Below are 18,147 nucleotides of genomic sequence, written 5' to 3'. Positions count from 1 at the left end.
CATCAGTTTGGGCTGACCTCAGGGGGTAGGGCCTGTCTCAGACATTCCCTCATTCGATGTTTCCTCTAAGGCAAAACCAGCCAGTAATTCCGAGTTCCAAACAGTCTGTTAAGCATGGTCACTTACTTTCTAAATCAAAGTCACAAAATAATCTCCAGTTTTCAGAAATGACAGCATCCAGAGGGTTGGAAAAACAAGACCCTTCTATAAGAAGTCACTCATCTGGGATAATTCTGAATGGAATCCTGGCATCCATACCAAGGAAATGTTTTTGTAGTAGCTACAGGGAAAGAATTAGCAGAGAATTTTTTTGTTCAAATTACTTTTAAAACACAAACTTTGGGGCACCTGGGTGGCTCAGTTGGTTAAACAGCTGTCTTTGGCTCAGGTCATGATCCCAGGACCCTGGTTCTGGGATGGAGCCCGCATTGGGGCTCTCTGCTCGGCAGGGAGCCTGCTTCTCCCTCGCCCTCTGGCCCCTCCCCCACCTGTGCCCGAGCGCGCACCTCTCTCTCTCTCAAATAAATAAAATCTTAAAAACAAAACAAAACAAACAAACACAAAAACCCCACAAACTTCAACGGGGAGAGGACCTCATATTCTGATAAGAGACTAATGGCCAAGGAAGATCCATGATTCCTGTCTACATCTATAGGAACTGTTGGTGTCGACCAACAGAAAGCCTGCAGAAGCCACATGACGTCACCCACTTTTCCTGCAAAGGCTGACCCATGTGGATTCTTTCTCAAGAAGAGAGTACAAAAACCACAACTCATGGCTGCCAGTATTCAATATGACAGTGGGCTAAAAACAGCCTAAGTTCTAAAACTAGATTTTGATGCCAGGAACCTTAAATTAAGGAGACAGAAAATGGACCTCCACCCAGTCCAAACCATGGAAATCCCGTGCAGGGGCTGATTACACTCTGTGCGTTTAGGGTAGAGAAGCAGACACAAGGGAAGAGTCAAAGCCCGCCAGGGACTTTACCAGACCCCATGTGTGTGCTGTGTACACCCAACAGATTCACAATCCCAACTCACGTCATCCTCTTTCAGGAATCCATGTCTTGCCCTACCCATGCAACCCGACACACCAAAGTGATGGGAGAAAAGAACCAAGGAAATGAAACTGCCCTGGGCAGCCTGAAAAATACCCCACTTGCGCTTCCTCACATGCATCCCGCTATCTCCAACCTTCATGCCTTTACAAGTGCTCCTCCCTGGAGTCCTTTCCTTCTCTTTCACCAGACTTAAAGGTCATCAGCTTGAACACCCCCTTCTCCAGGTAGCCTTCCCGGACTCTCCACTTTGAACAGGATGCCTCATCCGTGTGCGGGCCACCATCACCGCTTCTACCACACTGAACTTTAATAATGCACCACTCATCTGACCAGGAGCCACATGTTGGTTTTCTGCTAGCTCATGTCCCCAGCAGCGTCTGGAACACAGTAAGTGCTCAATATTCTGTGGAACGGATAAACTGCAAAAGTTCAGTAAATGAAGGGGAAACACACTAGCAGTGGTGAATACTAATTTGGACACCTAACAAATGCCAGGTACTGTGCTAGGCACTTTGCCTCTGTTGTCTTATTTAATCCTCACAAAAACCTGACACTCAATTTACTGACGATGAATCTGAGAATCAGAAAAGCTAAGTAACTCTTCTATAATTAAACAACCAATAATGAGTGGTGCCGAGATTAAAACTCGAGTTTGTCTGACTCCACATGCCTCTTAAATGAAACACACGCTTAGTCCCTGTCCCCTCAATTATCCTTAAGCTTCAGGGACAAGACAAAACCCAGGTTGGAAACACTCTCCCAGTTTATACTGAACCCCTTCAGGGTTGCAGCCTGTAAGAGCATGTGTTCTCATCATCACCATGGCCAATCTCACTTTCCCCCGTAGCTGTGGATGCCCACTGCACACTACCCCAGGGCTGGGTGAAAAGAACCCTCCCACCATGCAGTGTCTGCCTCTCTGCATTGCATCATATGAATCCTCAGGGCCAGGAATACTGAACGCGAGTGGCCTGGCATCTGGCTAGCTTGACTTCTAATCCAAATGAGGAAGAGGGAAGCAAAGAATACACTCCCACCCTCTTCAGAGGCTGCGGATGGCCGGCTCCCAGGCAGAGCGTGAAGCAGGCCAGCTGGGCAAGCGCCAGAGTCAAGTGGATTCTCCTCTCTCTGACTAACAGGATTCCAGAACTCGTATGTCTTTGCAATGGCTGTTCCCCACTCCTTGTTCCCCCATAGTCCCCATGATGTATAGGACGGCAGCTTAGAATAGAGCCACCTGTCTCCCTAAGGAAGCATTATCTGGACACAGGGGCCAAGCAGATGATGAGACGGTTTTGTAAAAGTCTCTTTCTGGGAAAGAGCTCCATTGCTAGTAAAAGACGGCCAGGGTTGGCTAAGATGACTGTCGGGAACTGCCAAGCAAAACAAGTCTGTCATGTCAGATCATCTACACAGAGCAGACTCGAGAACATGAAGTAAACAGTATCACTCATAACAGTACCACATACAAACGTTCTGACCTGGTACCACAGTTTCTGCCTCAGAAGCAGTGTCTGGTTTAGATGAGGAAATGGTTGCTAAAAGCAACCTTCTTCCTTCTCCTTACAGAGATTCTTGATGAAATCACAACTCCATGTGAAGGGGAAGCAGGGACCTAGCTAGAAAATTCAGGCAACCTGGGTCCCGGGAACCTCTGACTGCTGCCACAGGCCACCTTTTCCCAGATGTGGCCCTTAATAGCACTACCACTCAAGTGCCACGGAATGACCCCACTCCCTACAGAAACGAGGAGTGACAAACTTTAAAAAGGCCTAGGTGGTCTAAAATGTAAGTAGAGGAAATGAGAAAATAGTTGCAAAATACAGCACACTGAGTAGTGGTTTCTGGCCATAAAGTCAAAGTCTAGATTGCCAAATAAGGTCTGGCAGCCAGACCCCACAGACAGCTTACACCCAGAAGGTCGTTTTTCCCTGAGGTCATAAAACCTGTCCCCTGTGGTATACCCTGGGCTCCTGACACAATGTCTGGGAGATCCTTCTCCCCATCTCCCTCAAATTTCTAAGTGCACCGAGATGACACAAACTTGGTGTGTCTGTGTGTGTGCCTACAGAATCTCAGAGACGGGCTGCCCATCTCCCAGGAAATATTTTAGGATGAGACATCAAAGGCAAGAGAACAAGAAGGAAAGGTATTTATATATGTAGGAGGCCTCAGAGAGGCTACTAATGGAAGCCTTGTTTTAAAAAGAGCCAACTAAGCGGCCCCTGGGTGGCTCAGTTGTTAAGCGTCTGCCTTCAGCTCAGGTCATGATCCCGGGGTCTTGGGATCAAGTCCCACATTGGGCTCACTGCTCAGCAAGGAGTCTACTTCTCTCTCTCCCTCTGCCTGCCTCTCTGCCTACTTGTGCTTGCATGCTCTCTATCAAATAAATAAATAAAATCTTTTAAAAAAATAAAAATAAAAGAATAAAAACACCGAACTGAAGCAAACCTAAACTTAGAGTAATTGGTGATTATATAAATTAAAGGATTCACAAATTCCATTACTTTCACTCAATTTACATATACTTTTTAGCCACATACGTCTACTACTTAAAAATAAGCAAAGGCATTCATACTTACTCTCTCTGACTAAGCCTAAAGGATCCACCATCAGTTGACCCTCCAATCGACAGCTTGTGAGGAACTTACTTTAGGAGCCAACACACTGACCTCATCTGGAAAAAAGTATTTTGAACAATCTAACACATTTCACAGAGCTATTAATCTTATATCTTTCTTGCTCCTACACATTATCCCTGGGGAATAGGAGGACTTAAGGGGTGAACAGGGGATACAAACACTATTTTATTGCCTGCGGAGTTCAAGTTTAGAAGTAAACAAGCCTGTTTCTGGTTAAGTTCCTCAATCAAGGTCCAAACAGGGAAATGCCCAGCTGAAAAGAAAGGTTAGTTTAGGGCAGAGCAGCTGAGGAACGGGTTCCTGGGAAGGAAAGTCTCTCTGAAGCAGCTCTCAGAACACGTGAATATGTTTATGCCAAAACAAAGATCTGGGGGCGCCTGGGTGACTCAGTCGGTTAAGCGTCCGACTCTTGATTTCAGCTCAGGTCTTGATCTCAGGGTCATGAGTTCAAACTCTGTGTTGGGCTCCACGCTGGGCATGGAGCCTACTTAAAAAAACTAATATAAATTAATTAAAACAACAACAACAACAACAACAACCAAACACCAAAGGTCTGGAAGAATATACACTAAACTATTATGGCAGATACCTTGGGGAGAGGGGTGAAATGAGGATGGGGCAGGGGTGGGGGGGTCCTTTTCCAGTTTACTTGTTTAATCTTTTAAAACAAACAACAACCAACCACATGTAACTTGTGTGAAGTATTCCAAGAGTCTCCAGGGCTCTACCACTCCTCACAGCCATGCTGGATCAGCAGTTACCACCCCTTCATAACTCCTGTCAAACAGAGCTCTGATGAACAGTGAATTCATTCAGTGCTGAAACCACACAGCTGGAATGTTTGGGAAAAGACAAGAGAGGAAGTACCATTGTTAAGAGGGTAATTCTTCCCAAAATGATCTATGGAGTAAACGCAATTCCTATCAAAATCTCAGCAGGCTTTTCTGGAGAAATTGACAAGCTGATCATAAAATTTATATGTTAACGGAAAAGACCTAGAACAACCAGAAACAATTTTGAAAAAAAAAAAAAGAACAAAATTGTTACACTACCTGATTTCAAAACTTAGTATAAAGTTACAGTAATCAAGATAATGTGGTATTGGTATAAGAACAGACATATAGATCAATGGAACCAAATAGAGTCTAGAAATAAATCCTTATATTTATGGTCAATTAATTCTCAATAAAGTTGCCTATGCAACTTAATGAGGAAAAGGATAACCTTTAACAAATGATGTTGGAAGAAGTGGATATCCATGTACAAAAAAATGAACTCAGACTCTTACCTTACACCATAAATTAACTCAAACTGGATCAGAGACCTAAATGTAAGAACTAAAACTATAAAACTTCTGGCAGAAAACATAGGAGAAAATGTTTATGACTTTGGGCAATTGACAAATTTTAAGAGAAAATGTGGTAACAGTCCAGCTGTTAACTAGATTATATCAATGAAGAATTTAGAAAAACACTATTGAGAGAATGAAAAGAAAAATTTATAAACTGGGAGAAAATATTTGCAATTATAAAGGACTTGTATCCAGAATATGCTAAGAACTCTCAGAACTCAAGAAGAAGATGAAAACCAACCCGATTAAAATTTTTTAAATAGGCAATTTTAAAGATAGGCAAAATATCTGAATAAGTATTTCACTAAAGAAGATGTATAAATGACTAATAAGCACATGAAAAGATGATCAATAGCTTTAGTCATTAGGAAAATGACAATTAAAACCACAGTAAGATACTACTACACACCCACTAGAATGGCTATAATCAAACGGATTGATAATAGTGTTGACCAGAATATGGAGAAATTAGACCTTTCCTACATTGCTGATGGGAATATACGATGATACAGCCACTCTGAAAAACTGACTGTCAGTTTCATAAAAACTGTAATATATAATAACCCAGCAATTCCACTCCCAAGTATCTACCAAAGAGAAATTAAAGCATTATGTCCAAACACTTACACACAAATATTCATAGCAGCATTTTTAATAGGCAAAAACTAGAAATAATCCAAATGTCCATCAAGTGGTATAGTAATAAACAAAATGGAATGCTACTCAGCAATAAAAGGCAACAACCTGGATTAACCTCAGAAACATTCTGCTAAGAAAAAGAAGCCAGACACAAAAGACTATATATTGTAGGATTCCATTTTTATAAAATTTCTAAAAAAGACAAAATTATAGAGATAGAAAGTAGATCAGTGGTTGCCTGAGGCTGAGGGTAGGAAAAAGGAATGACTATAACTGGGAATGAGGGAACTTTATGGGGTGATGAAAATGTCCTAAAACCAGATGGTGGGGGCACCTGGGTGGCTCAGTTGGTTAAGTGTCTGCCTTTGGCTCAGGTCTCAGGGTCTTGGGTTGGAGCCCCTGCATCGGGCTCTCTGCTCAGCAAGGAGTCTGCCTCTCCCTGTCTGTCACTCTCCCTCTGCGTGCTCTCGCTCGCTCTAAGTAAAATCTTTTAAAAAAAATAAAAAATAAAACCAGATGGTGGCAATGGTTGCACAAATGTACAAACTTACTACAAGTGATCAAACTCTACTTTATAGTGAATGAATCAATTGTATGGTATGTAAATTATACCTCAATAAAGCCATTAGAGGTGGAAGGGAAAAAAAAGGACAGAGGAGCCAGCTTAAAGAGGTTCCCTCTAACCAAATCTGGGACAACCTGAGCAGCAAAATAAATGAGTATCAGACTATCTAAACAAGAATCCATGAATCCACAGGGATACAAATAAATAAAAGAATGAATGAATAAATTGGGGAGAAGGAACAACGCCCCCTTACAACAGAATTCCAACTGATAAGAATAGAAACTCACCACTGGCAACCACCATGGTAATACTGCTTCAGGCAAAACTCATCAGTGGATCCTAAAATTGGTGGGTGAGAGATTACTGGGAAATGGAATAATTATATTGTCTCAAAACATCTCTCCACAACATATTTATTAATTATGAAAGAAAAAAAACATAACTTGGGGCACCTGGGTGGCGCAGTCGGTTGAGCCTCCGACTCTTGGTTTTGCTTCAGATCGTGATCTCAGGGTCGTGAGATCAAGCCCCACATCAGCTCCACGCTCAGTGTGGAGTCTGCTTCGTTTCTCTCTCCCTCTCCCCACTCCCTGTCACGTGCACTCTCTCAAATAAATAAATACATCTTGAAAGAAAACAAACAAACCCATAACTTTACAGTGGAGAAACCAGGCAGACACGACCATAATCAAGTGATCAAAGTTCCTATCATCAGTAAGAGCACAAATTGGCATTATGCACCCCATGACAGGACACACTGAAGGACACATCATCGCATCTGTGATTTCCTGACCTAAATGCACCACCTGAATTCAAAGGGAAATATCAGACAAGACCAAATTGAAGGTCATTCTACAGAATAACTGGTCTATACTCTTCAACTGTGTCAAGCTCATGAAAGACAAAGGCTGAGGAACTATTCCACTTACAGGAGACAAAAGATAAGACAACCAAATGCAATGTGTGCTCCTAAAACAAAGGACAGTGACAAGACAATTGACAACATCCGAATAAGGTAGATATGATAATAACATTATAGTATATGGTATTATATCAACGTTAATTTCCTGATTTTGATCAATATACTGTGTCAGTTTAAGAGAATATCTTTGTTTTAGGAAACATTTAGAAGTTTTTAGGAAATATTCAGATGTAAAGGGGTTCATGCCTGCAACTTATTGGCAAACATTTCTTTTTTTTTTTAATTTTATTTATTTATTTGACAGAGAGAGCACACAAGCAGGGGGAACAGCAGAGGGAGAGGGAGAAGCAGGCTCCCCGCTGAGCATGGAGCCCGATGCGGAGCTCAATCCCAGGATCCTGGGATCATGACCTGAGCCAAAGGCAGACGCTTAACCGGCTGAGCCACCCAGGCGCACCTTGGCAAACATTTCAAAAAACAATTCACTGTTCACATATGAACACTAAAGCAAGTGTGGTAAAATATTAACATTTGATAAATGTGGGTAAAAAGTAAATAGGAATTCTTTGTACTATTTTTGCAGCTTTTTTGCAAGTCTGAAATCATTTCAAAATGAAAAAGGTTTTTTTAAAAAAAGGTTATTAACTACTTTTAAAAGGAAGCTTGGTTTTCCTCAGACCAGGAGGCAGGCAGCGCACAATCACCTTCAATTCTTTGAAAAAAGACTGGCAGGAATGGATTTTACCAGGGAGTGATTCCAGCCAATGAAGTAAGACTCACTCCTTGCTCCATACCTGAAGCAGGCTTGACTGGGGATCCGCCTGTCATCACTAAGGTACAAGAACTGAAGTCACATGCCTTATGAAGGGCCTCCCCAGTACATAATTCTTCTCAGTGTAGCCACCTTAATATGAACTAGCCACCCAGCATACTCCGCTCTAATCTGCCAGTGAATTTGCAAACTCTGGCTTAAGGGGCGTTCAAGGAGGAAGGCAAACACCAGAGCCTGGCAGATGATATCCAACAGCACTTTCTCTGGGGCCCATCAACACACAATGTCGGGGGACATCTCCAATTTTTAGGGGGAGAAATGCCATTTAAACCTGATTCTACGTGAAAATATCACTGCCCAACAAAACACAAGTCTTTGTCTTGACTTCAACCTAGAAGGCAGTTACTGCCAGCACCATCTGGGAAACAGAAACCTAGAGGCTGAGATAAGGACTGGCTAGACTCAAGGGATCAAAGAGACAAAATGGGAAACTCCAGGTTTTCTATGACCCCTGCTATTGAAGAAGGGAACATGCTTTCTCTTAATCTCCTTGAATTAGATGAGAATGTCAGATTTTAATAAAGTCATGCTAAGGAGAATGGGAGCAGGGCTGAGATAAGAATGCATCAATCATATCCCTCACTTAATTGATTCACTTTTAGAGCCAATTAACCTTGTTAAAGTCAGGAGCAGTAAATAAGCTGCAACTGCACAAAAAGACTTCAGTTAAAAAAAAATTATATACACAGGCAGAGGGGGCTAAGTCCCTGGGACAGGTGTCCATGCAACACCAAAACTCCCAACATGCCCTGGGTAATGATTTCACCCCGAACTCAGATCTTCACTCCTACTCACTCAACATCAACAAGTCTTTCCAGCTTCCAATATATGTCCCTGGAGCCATCTATTCTCCGTTTCCACCATTATTCCCTTAGTCCACACCACTATCACCTCTCACCTGCTGGTTTCCCCCGCCTTCTTTATAATCAATTCTCCAGACTGTGGTCGAGGTGCTCTTTTTTTAAAATGTAGCTTAAAGCTATCTGGTGGCTCCAAGGCCACGTGATCTGACTCCTATCTCTCTGACCTTCTGCAAGTCACTCTTCCTCCTCTGCAGGCGTGTTCCCACCTGTGTTCCCAGGGGCTTTGCTGTTCCCTCTGAAACACTCAGATCTCTGAATGGCCAGCTCAGTTCCCTCAGCATTCAGCAAACATCACCACCCCAAAGAGCCTGTCCACACTAATACTGCACCACCCCTGATCATTCCCTATCACATTACCTTATTCTAATCTGTTTCATTCTTCCACTAGCTGAAATTACTTTATGTTAGTATTTCCTTATAACTGCCTAAAGAAACAGTGGAAGAATAAGTAGGAACTGATTTTTTATAAAGATGACCAATGGAGTATGAGACCTGTGTATACCTTTTCTATCATTTTAACTTCTGGCTATATAAATGAATGACCTAGTCAAAAACCCTGTTCATTATTTTTAAAATAGAAACTTCAATTATTTATGCATTCCTTTGTTATGTATCTATCTTCTCTTCCAGAATGAAAACTCTTTGAGAACTGGGGCCTTGTTTACACAGTCTGTGCCCAGCCCTGGAAATGTAATCAGGGCCCAGTAAATATTTGCTGAATACATACATGCATCCACAACAGTGAAACCCAGCATAGCCACAGCAGGCCCTCTTCAGATTAAACAGGTGCTCCTCTCCTACCACCATCTCCTTGTCGCTGCTTCTTTACTCAGTGCAGGAACTCGGCCACAGCCAAACCCACCTCCTTCGGGGGTGCCTTCTCCTCCCCAGGAGGCCCCCTCCAAAGTCCTCCATGGCTCCTGATTTATCCTCCCTCCCACGTCCAACCAATCTGCTCTGGCTATTTCAACCATTATCTGTAGAAGCTTCACTCTTCAGATCTGACCTCTCTCAAGCTTCATGCCCTCATCACCAACCGTCTGTGTCACCTTTTCCACGTGCATATCCAACCACTTCAAGCTTGTCACACCAGCTCTGCACTCTTGACCTTCAGTTGCTTTCAGTGAAACCTTCTTTCTCTCAGTCACCTGAGAAGAACACGTAAGCCAGTTGTGACTTCTTCCTTTCCCATATTCTCCAAAGCCACGCCAGTTATAAAACTTAAGAGAGATTCTTCCTTGCTAGCATGCCTCCTCCATCTATTCCCCCACTCCCTCCGCACAGCCGGACCATTGCAATAACTCCAGACTGAGGTCTGTGTTTCCAGGGTCCCCCCCTTCCAAAGCCCACCCTGCAGGCAGCCTCCAGATTAACTTTGCTTGATTATACTTGATCGGGTTACTCCCCTTTCAAAAATTTCCTAGGAGTCCTCGCTAAATATCACAGTAGCCCACCAATCACCTGCATCAGAATAACATGGGGTGCAGGGCGCCTGGCTGGCTCAGTCAGTAGAATGTACAACTCTTGATCTCAGGGTTGTGAGTTCAAGCCCCATTCTGGGTGTGGAGCCTACTCGAAATAAAAAATAATAATAATAAAAAACAAAACAGAACATGGGATGCAGATTCCCAAGCCCCATCTTCAAAGTGGATTCAGTGGGTCAGGGGGTAGGGCCGGGAATCTGCATTTTTAACAAACATTCCAGATGATTCTCACATGAGTCAGCAAATAAAATCCAAGTTTCTTAGTTTGGGTTGGAAAGGCTTATTTCCATCTCCTTCCACCTTGAACTCTGCCCTATGAACTGTGCTGGTCTTAACACTAAACTCCCAGAATAAACCTTTCAAACCTATCTGCAGGCCTTTACTCCACTAAACCTCTTCCTTCTGAATCCTTAATATTTTATTTACCTTTTCCAGGCACAGCTCAAGCCCCACTCTCTCCATGAATATCTCTTGCATATCTACCCCTCTAATTTGGTACTTTACAAAGGCTACTCTCACCACTGTTCTCTTTTCACATGGATATGCCTCCTAAGCTGCATGGATGGTTTTCCTAGGGAATCCCTGTGCCCCTCTAACAGACAGGTGCAAAGCTAATCTGGTGGAAGATCACTGCCCTAGTTGGTCCTCCTTCTCAGCCATGGCGGCCATGTCTCCCTCCCCAAACAACTTCATGGGGCACGCGGTCCCTAGAACAAAGTTTCAAAAACAATTGACTTGGGGTGATGGAAATGTCCCATATCAGTTATACCTCCACAAAGCTGTTAAAAATAAAACCAAAAAAAAAAAAAAAATTGACTAAAGGATAAGAAAGGAGGATAAAGAACCGCAGAGCAGTCTAAAGATAAAATGGCCTCAAACGTCCCTTTCTTTCTATTTACATGCCTGGCTCAGCCCAATCCCTAGCCCTCCGAGCACCCACCTGACCAAGTGCAGAACTCTTGCAGTAGAAGCCTGACGGCCGTCCCTCCCTACAACCTCTGCAGCCAGTCTCAGGAATCACACCAACCTGCTTTGTCATCTTTATACAACACTCGGAATCTGCCTATCTCATTCTGCCTTCCACTCTCTGAGATGTAATTTTGCCTCAAGTTTCCTCCTTAGTCGAGAGTGAATGAAGAGCAGCCTATGCTAGAAAAACCTATGGTTGTTGTTTCAAACCACCAAGTCTCTAGAGGCCAGGTCCAGACCAACCTGGACAAGGTATCTATTTCTACAGAAAGCAATTATTCATTGCCCACTGATTAAATCACTCTCCTGTATTACAGGAGTGTGTGTGTGTGGCTCTTGGGACCTGCAGTTTCCTTTCCCTCCTCCACCTAGGTGCTTCCCTCGGTCACCAGGGGAACTCAGGACATCAGAAATGGTTCAGAGTCTACAATTCGAAGGATCTCTAATGAGATTAATTGCTCAGTAGTTATTTTAGAAGATGGAACTGACTTACCTGGAACTTATCCTGGAAGATTGGAGAGGATCGTAGGAATCATCCTCATTTTCTCTTATGAGATAAATCCCTAGCTATGTCTCCCTAAAAAAAGTTGGAGGGGCAATGAACTTCTTGAAGGCCTACTGAGAAAGGAAGGTCAATACCCCAACCCTATGAGATGGGAGGGTTTTAATTAAGATAGATGGCTTCTGTAGAACACAGTTCAGCAATGCAAAAGGAGGTGGCCAAGCTGATAGAAAAATATAACTTACAGCACCTAGAGCTGAGAGGGGCCAATCTACAAATTACTGAAAAGTAACAACTGCTGAAGGCTCAACATAATTAGGTGACTAGCTCTCCTAGAGCCTTGGCTTTTATCACCTTCAGAAAGGAACCTCCTTCCTCCTCCTGAGGGGGGACAGTGGTCCTCAGGGTATAGTACACAGGTTCTGCTGGGGAACCGAGCTTCCTAACAAAACTAAGAGGTGATTTGCTTTTTTAATTGTGCTGGTCTCTCCATGATGGTACAAAAGCAATGGCAGGTCAGACTGTTGGTGCCTGAGCAAGAACTGAGACAATAGCACACCAAGTTGGATCCTTGACCACCACACGCTTCCTCACCACACAAAGAATGCCAGGTTTACCCAAGAACGTCCTTGGTGACACAATAAAAATTATCTTACATCTCAATTCTGGAGTGCACCTTTTTAATGCTCTGTGTGACCAAACAAGGAGTGCGTGTAAAACACTTCTGTGCATACACAAGGTGATGGCCGTCTCTAAGGAAAGCACTGTGTGTTTGAACTGCAAAATTTTTCTGTGGAACACTATATTCACTTGAAAGAATAAATGACACGAAAGTGATGGGTTATTTAGACTTTGGCATTTGGCAAACATTTTCTAGAAAACAAAACAAAGTGAGTCTGTCAATTCAAGAAAAACAACTGACAGTATTTGTTGCCAATGATAAAATTTCAGCTTCCAAGAGAAAAATTAAAATTCTGGCAAAACTGTATCTGCCACCATAAACTTGACAGCTTCCCAAAAGTTAAGGATTTTTCTGATGAAAGTGTGGTGATAATATGAATGTTTTTTTTTGGGGGGGGATACTGTTAATAAAATGTGGCAACATTTGGAAGAGCTGCTTAACTCAATGAAAACAGTGCTGTCCAGATACTTATCACAATGTGACAGAATCATGTCTGGGTAAAAGGCCCCGTCAAAAAAAGGCCCCGTCAAAAACAAACAGGAAGAAAAAGAAAAAAAGACCCAGTCAAAATGAGACACAGACCAATGGATTTTAATGTAACGAAGTATGAAAAGTTAATTTCAGATTCCACATTGCAATAATCATAAAACCATCCCTTGGTAACTTTTGTGTAATACCAAAGAATACCCACAACTACCAACTAAATGTCTGTGAGGCTGGATTTTCTTTCTTTCTTTTTTTTTTATTATTAGAGATTTCATTTATTCACTTGAAAGAGAGAAAGAGACAATGAGAGCACGAGTCGGGGGGAGGGGCAGAAGAAAAGGGAGAAGCAGGTTCAGGGAGCCCCAAGTAGGGCTCAATCCCTCATGACCTGAGCTGAAGGCAGACACTTAACCAACTGAGCCACCCAGGTGCCCCGAGCTGGATTTTCTTAATAATTCAACCAAAACAACACATCAATACTGACTGAACACAGAAAGAGATATGAAAATCCAGCTATCTTCTATTAAACCAGACAATAAAGAGATTTGCAAAAACAAATCTACTGTTCTCACTAATCTTTTTGAAACAGTATCATTTTTCATTTTAAAAATTCTGCTTATGGGGGGCACCTGGGTGCCTCAGTCAGTCGAGTGTCTGACTCATGATTTCGGCTCAGGTCATGATCTCTGGGTCACGAGATCGAGCGCTGTGTTAAGGCTCCACACTCAACATAGAGTCTGCTTGTCCTTCTCCCTCTGCTCCTCCCCCCTGCTCTCAAGCTCTTGCTCAAATATATAAAATCTTTTAAAAAATTAAAATAAAATAAAAATTCTACCTATGTTAACTTGTAATGTATTTATTACTTCTAAATGAATTAATAGGGTGGGGGGATGGGGTAGCCAGGTGATGGGTACTAAGGAGGGCACGTGTTGTGATGAGCACTGGGTGTTATATGCAACTAATGAATCACTGAACACTACATCAAAAACTAATGATGTAATATATGGTGATTAACATAACAATAAAAAATTAAAAAAAAAACTAATGATGTACCATACAGCGGCTAACTGAACATAATAAAAAAATGAAAAAATAAATGAATTAATATTTCAATTTCTAATATGGCAAATATCAAGATTATATATCCCATATTAAAAAATATATTGACGATCCCGAAGAGGTTTTGAAGTGCATAAAAGAGTCCTAAAAGCAGTAAGTCTGAGCACCTCTGGTCTAAAATACAATTGCCTGTCCAGAATATCCAGGAGGGCTCCTAAAGACAAATTTCTCTGTATTTCAGGGCCTAAGAGAAATTAGCACTCTCCATATTTATTCCCAAATGCCCAGTCTGGTTTTCCAGTTCTGCCAGGGGAGAAGGTAAGAAGTTCAGGGCACTTAAGAAAATTTTTCTCTGCATTTCACTGACAGATCAAAGCATCTGATGCCATGCTGGAATCCAGGGAGCCTATAATCAGACAATTCAAGGTCACAAAGGAATCTTGTGGGGAAGCTAAACTCAACTCCAGATCATGAGTATCAGATCCTGAAGTTAAGGCTTCATCCAGATACAGCTGTTCAGCAAGTGACTTTTCATTTACACACTCATTTTTGTATTTGGTTATAAATTCTTTCATCCCTTTTCCTCTGTCCACTCTCTCAATATTGGTGTTCCTAGGAGTTCAGTCTTCTCACTCTGCCTGGCACATAGTCAATATTCAATAAACTCTCCTAGAGCAATCTCTTCCATCCCATGACTACGACCACCTCCTCCATTCTCAACTTTTTATCATCACCCAGACCTCTGTCATGAACTCCAGACCTACAGAACGACCTCCTGGGCCTCTACCTGGATGTGCTGTAGGGACCTCAACTCGTCATGTCCAAAGTGAACCCCTTTATCTTTCTCCTCAAAGCTGCCCTTCCTCCTAATAGTTTCTCCTGCATCACCACCCACCTTGTCACTAAAGTCGGAACTTAGGATCATTCCAGATTGTTCTTTGTCCCACTCTCTGTATATCTATTTTGCCACCAGGCCTTGTCCACTCTATCATCTTTAACGTCTCTCTAAACCCTCTCCATTCCCACTGCAACCAACATAGAGCCCTCAGCATCTCTAGCCTGGTCTCAAGTTTTCTCACTGGCTCCCTGCCTCCAGTCTAAAATCCTCCCTATTCAACCCACACTCTGATGCTATAGTAACCTCAAACACAAATCTAATGTTATCTTCCTGCTAATTATCTTTCCATGCTTTTCCTGCAACACACTCTTCAAATGGTTTTCCTCATGTATCCCCAAAAGAATTTAAATCATGTATTCCTTGCACATTAAAGTTTAATTCTAAGATTTTCATCACAAGTTTAAACATGCTTATTCTTTTGTTAAAAAGGTGGTAGAATCTACTAAACATTTTATAAAAAGAACTAAGTTAAGGATTAACTGTAATTCAAATAAGCATTTCATGATTTGATAAAATAATTTTTAACTATCTTATTGAAAAATGCACACCTAAATTAAAAGAAATCTCTTTAAAAGTTTTTATGCAAGTTTTATGCTATAGCTTGAAAAACCCATGGTCCCAAAGAACATTCTAGCCACATTTAACTGTTGAGTTCATCTGTATTCAGAATATCACAATAAGAATGAAGCCTCACCCTAACAGCAATGTGTACTAGGAGAAGACAGGAAGCCTTCTGAGTTTTCAAAGTAATTTAATCATCAAAGGAGGCCTTCCTGAAATCAGTATTTCCTAATACTACACTTGGAAACCTGACTTTTTTTTTTTTTTTAAGATTTTATTTATCTATTTGACAGAGACAGAGAGAGCACAAGCAGGGGGAGCAGCAGACAGAGGGAGAGGGAGAAGCGGGCTCTCCACTGAGCAGGGAGCCAGACCTGGGATCATGACCTGAGCTGAAGGCGGACGCTTAACCGACTGAGCCACCCAGGCACCCCACAACCTGACATTTTTACGCTTGGGACAACATTATAATTTGGGAAGTGTGAGGGATATAACATCCTGCCGCCCCCGCCTTTTCTTGTAAGGTCAGTTTCCGAAGAGTTCATTTGGAAGCTGAGGATCTGAAAACTGATTCTTCTAAAGCTATATGTGCAGGTGTATTCCTTGGAAGTCCTGGGCCCCAACCACTCTGCTTGAAAACCTTGAGGATACTGTTCTCTTTAACAAAACATCTATGGCCCTTTGTGATCTAACCTCTATTAATTTTCCTCTTCCTATTTGTCATGGGATGGCTACCTCCAAACCCAGCTCAGGTCTGTCAAACTGTTTTCAATTCTCTTTTTAGGCCTTGCTGTATATTTTCTAAAGCTACTTTGTTTCTGGAGTGTGCTCTCAACTTCTTTATTCCCAGAGGACGCTTGATAATTTTTCAAGGTTCCATCCAGCCTAACCAATAAGCAGCTGGTAACTTTCTCAGCGTCAAGGGGGTAGGTCTCATGCAGTGTCCCAGTATTTACTGCAAGAAATGAAGGATGGACAGAACACTATCCCAAAAAGTCCCCCAGCTACTTGCTGATTGGCTAAATCAACAGGTGATGAAGTTGAGGAAGATGTGAGCTGGACTATCTGAGAGAGCAAGAATGACTCCATAAAGAATGATTAAAATATTTCCTAGATCCAGAATGAGAATGTGAAGACCAGGGAATGGGGATAATATACTTTAGGCAAGTCCGGGTTAACTATTTTTCTAATGTTTTATCAGAGCACACACCACACAGTATGGCAAATACTTGTTTACTTGATTAAACCCTAGACTATAAGCTCCGGGAAGACATGCGTGCCTTGTTCACCACTGTTATCACCCCACCGCCTTCCATAGTGCCCTGGCTTCACTAAATATATGCCGATATTTGTAAAAAATTGTTGAATGACTGATTACATAAAGGGTGCATAAATGAAGAGTTAAATTTACAAGATCTCAAATTCTGTTTGAAACTCTACAGTTTAGGAAAGTATTTCCCTACAGCTACTGAAGATGGAGAAAGAAAAAAGTGGGTATTCATGTTCAATTCAGCTACGAATTGAGAGGAGCTTGGGTTCACACCCAGGCGAGGAGAATTTAAACCGCAGCGCGGCGGGAAAGAGGAGGCACGGAGGCCCAGGGTGAGGAGATGCTGCAGGGTTCAGGCACCCAGAGGCAGGGCTAAGTTCACGGGGCGTGGCGGAGGGGGAGAAGGTTCCCGAGGACGCGCCAAGACCCGACCGGGTGGAAGGCCGCAGCCCCCTCGCCTCCCTGGAGATGGAGAGGTGGCGGGCAGGAAGCGGGGCAGGGGCGGGAGCCGCCGGGGGGCTGGGGACCCGCGTGAAAGGACCCGGGCATGAGGGAGGGGCGGGAGAGTCGGCGGGCGGAGGGTCGTTCCCACGGCTTCACCGTCACACTCACCTAGCGGACCCAGCTTCGCCCCGGCTCGGCGCCGGCTCCGCGGGGCTTCCTCCCTCGGCCTGCTGGGCAAGCGGGCGGCCTGAGACGCCCCTAGCAACCACGCACCGCCACGCGACCCGAGCTCCCAGCCGCCGGCGCCGAGGCCGCCTGCCAGGCACTGCGCGCGCCCCCAGCGGACAGACCGAGGGCCTGGAAGGGGCGATCGCAGCGGGCGGGCGGGAGGCAGGCGCGCGGAATCTCGGGGGTTGTGGGGCCTGGGAAGGCAGGCCGTCACCTGCTCGCGCATGCGCAGGCGCTTCAGAGCGCGTGAGACCCAGCGAGCGGAATTCTGGGAGATGTAGTCCTGAGATTAACACACCCACACACCCACACACCACACACCCACATCCCCCCCACACACACATACACACCACCGCCCCCCCCACCACCGTGAAAGACTACGCTCTGGGATTCCAGGAGATGTAGTCCTGAGATTAAAACACACCCACACACCACACACCCACACCCACACACACCACCGCCCCCCGCCCCCACCACCGTGAAAGACTATGTTCTGGGATTCCAGGATTCTCTTCTTTGGGCCTTGATACCACCTCACCTGAATGAACTCTTTGTCCATGCCTTAAATTCGCTCCTCTAAAATCAAATCTTTATTAAAGAAGTTTCTTAGTAGTCCTTTTCAGCAGAAGTCTTTCGAATTTGACCCCAGGAAAGGAGACACCGCCAGATCCACTGTTTCCCTCCAACCCA

General features: G+C 43.5%; 1 protein-coding gene across 10 annotated transcripts in view; it reads right to left on the bottom strand.

Annotated features, from left to right (window-relative positions):
- Positions 1-17,674, bottom strand: part of TTLL4 (tubulin tyrosine ligase like 4) — a 35,739-nt gene extending 18,065 nt beyond the window's left edge. For 2 of the 10 annotated variants that reach the window (XM_027590308.2, XM_027590318.2), the window contains exons 1-6: positions 17,398-17,674; positions 11,821-11,904; positions 10,336-10,443; positions 9,924-10,022; positions 3,643-3,737; positions 127-280 (exon numbers count right to left, since the gene is read on the bottom strand). The gene's annotated coding sequence lies outside the window, so the exon portion shown is untranslated. The remainder of the gene's footprint in view (positions 1-126; positions 281-3,642; positions 3,738-9,923; positions 10,023-10,335; positions 10,444-11,820; positions 11,905-17,397) is intronic. The other 8 variants (XM_027590312.2, XM_027590317.2, XM_027590313.2 and 5 more) reach the window with 6 other exon arrangements.
- Between the last annotated feature and the right edge of the window lie 473 nt (positions 17,675-18,147).

The sequence above is a fragment of the Zalophus californianus genome, chromosome 3, assembly GCF_009762305.2.
Source record: "Zalophus californianus isolate mZalCal1 chromosome 3, mZalCal1.pri.v2, whole genome shotgun sequence".
NCBI lineage: Eukaryota > Metazoa > Chordata > Mammalia > Carnivora > Otariidae > Zalophus > Zalophus californianus.
This window is presented reverse-complemented; position numbering and strand designations above follow the sequence as displayed.